Source organism: Camelina sativa, chromosome 2 (assembly GCF_030686135.1).
Source record: "Camelina sativa cultivar CO46 ecotype springtype chromosome 2, ASM3068613v1".
Classification (NCBI taxonomy): Eukaryota; Viridiplantae; Streptophyta; class Magnoliopsida; order Brassicales; family Brassicaceae; genus Camelina; species Camelina sativa.
In genome coordinates this window covers 15,915,889-15,918,604 of record NC_141881.1, presented here as the reverse complement: position 1 = coordinate 15,918,604, position 2,716 = coordinate 15,915,889, and positions in this window count along the sequence as shown.

Here is a 2,716-nt window from a genome sequence, read left to right as displayed (position 1 = left end):
AAGCCAAATGAGTTTTAAGCATTGCATAGAATTGATTCATGTTCTTGATTAATGAATGTTAAAGGAAATGGTTGATTTGAATGCATGTGGATATCCTAGGCTCAAATCAGTAAAGTCTTTAAGTACAGCTCATTCAACTTGCATCATAGTACTAGTAACTTGGACATTGATTCTAGATGGTCTATTTGCAAGCTTTAGGAGCTGAGATCCCACTTTCAAAACCTCACCTACCTTCTTATGTCTTGTTTATTTGCTTGAGGGCAAGCAAAGACTAAGTTTGGGAGTGTTGATGTTCATATATTTTACCATATTTTCCCTTAGTTTATTCACATCTTTTGCATCTTTTGCTAGCCATTTTCACCATTATTGCATAGCTTTAGGACTAATCATGCATTAGAGTTTAGTTGCATTGCATTTGCATCTTTTCATGCATAATCAGATGATTTTGGAGCTTAAGAAGCATGGAAGCAATGCTGAGGAGAAGTGAAGCAATCATGAAGGAAAAGCAAGAGAGTTAAGGCCGAAGAACCAAGGTCCAGAGTCCAACTCGACCGCACACTAGACCAGACACTCGACCGTGTGTTGAGGAGGACTCGACCGAGCACAGGTCGAGTTGACCGAGCCGTTGACTGTTTTGTCTTTTAGTATTTTTAGGGCTTCCACTCCCTCTCCTATATAAAGCCTTGTACCTGCAGCCACCAAAAGAGTCCAGCTTTTTAGATATTCTCTAAACCTAGTTTTTACCCTTTTGGGAATTATTCCTTTTGCACTTTTATTTTTCTTAGATCTTGTACTTGTTTTTAAGGAGAAAAGACTAAATTCTTCAATATTGTTGGTTCCATAACTTTCTTAATATTAAAAATTCGAGTTTGATTCTTTCTCCAATATTATAGATCTTTGTTTCATCTTTCTAATGATGCAAGTTTCGTATTTTTCTGGGTTTTTGACTTTGTTCATCATGTGTTCTTGTGAGTAGTTCTCTAGGATCTTGAGGATGGGTTAGGCTGGATTGATCTTGTGGTTTGTTTGATTTGGTCAAGCTTGATTGTTGTAGATCTCTTCTAGGCTAGATGTTCTTAATGCTGATCCTATATCTGAGAAGGTAGGGTTTGATTTCAAGAATCTTAGCATCACACCAATGTTTAAAAAGCCTAGATAAGTCTAGATCTAGAGCTTACCATTAGGCTTGCTAAGAGATTAGAGGTCTTGTTTGGTTTGAGATGTATTGCTTAATGCCTGCTTGTGTAGACTCTTTACTATGTGAGAACAAGTCTAGAGATGCATAGGTTTGATTGTTTCTTGCCATGAGAGTGGATGAAACTTGTCTTAGATTTATATGTCTAGAGATTAGCTCATAGTTTGCTTGAGATTTGTTGACCAAGTTAGATAACCACAATGATTAGTTCAGCCCATGAATCCCTCCTCAGGACCTTTTGTTTATTGATTTTTAAGTCTTAATCCTGTTGCTTACTTGTTGTTTGATTCGTTTTTGCATTGCTCTGTTTTTATTGTGTTGCTCTGTTTTTGCGTTTAGTCCAGCTCGACCCTGCACTCGATCTACACTCGATCGAGTGCTTGCTCGAGTTCTTCCCCGGAACTTTGGTTTATGATTTTTAGTTGTCCTGTCTTATCTCTAGTCTCATTCTATTTGCATTTCGGTTGCATTTACTTATTGTCCTGTTCATTATTGTCTTGCATTAGTTTATTTATTCTAGTTTATATTTCTGTTCTAGCTTCATATAAGTCATAATCATTATGTTCCATTTACATTTAGCATCTAGTTCTTGTAGTTTACTTTCTGCATTTTGCATTTTCATCAGAGGATTGTTAGTGACAAACAACCCTTACATTTGGCTTGACTTAGTCTCATATGCATGTCTTAATTGTTCACAAACACTCAGATAGGATTGACACCTCTTATACTGCAACTGCATAAGGGGAATTGAAACACCTTACCATCCATTCATTCATATCTCACCATTACATACATCATCACATAAATCACCCACACATACAAACCTTGTTTCAATCGAGTAGGTGGTCGGATAACAGGAAAAATCAGAAACACAATGAATAACGACCCGAGGCTGTACACAAAGTTGATGATCGAGTACCAGTTCGGGTAGAGGGTCGAGTTGATGTAAAACTGTAAACAATCAAAATACAAAAGCTCCTAAGGATGGGGTAATCGGTTCAAAAGTACTCCTAATCGATTTGGGATGCCTTACATGCCTCAAGCAATAAATTCCCTAGGCAATGAATCTCCAATCTTGCAAATCCACTCTCGTGGTAGAAACAATCAACACTAATCACTTCCTTACCCAACTCTCGATGGAGAAACATTACTAAGCAGGCATTAAGATCTGTTTCATTATTGCCAATAAACTCCTTACTCATCTAATCTCTTAGGCTAAGTAAGTAAATCTCTAGCATAGGTTAATTCAAGCAATTCATTGAACATCTCTTGGTGGTGATCTTCCTAAGATCTAGACTCAACCTCTCTGTCTGAACCTAGCATTAAGAACACCTATCCAGAAGGGAAATTTGATAAAAACAATCAAGCTAAAACATCCTAACCGATTAAGAATACTCACTACTAACCTATCCTATCCCTAGAAACTTTAAATCACTACTCAGATCTCATGTTAATCGAAACAGAAGCATAAACAAATAAGAGATTCATAAAGTAAAAGTAGATGATATATTGAAAAAAGAA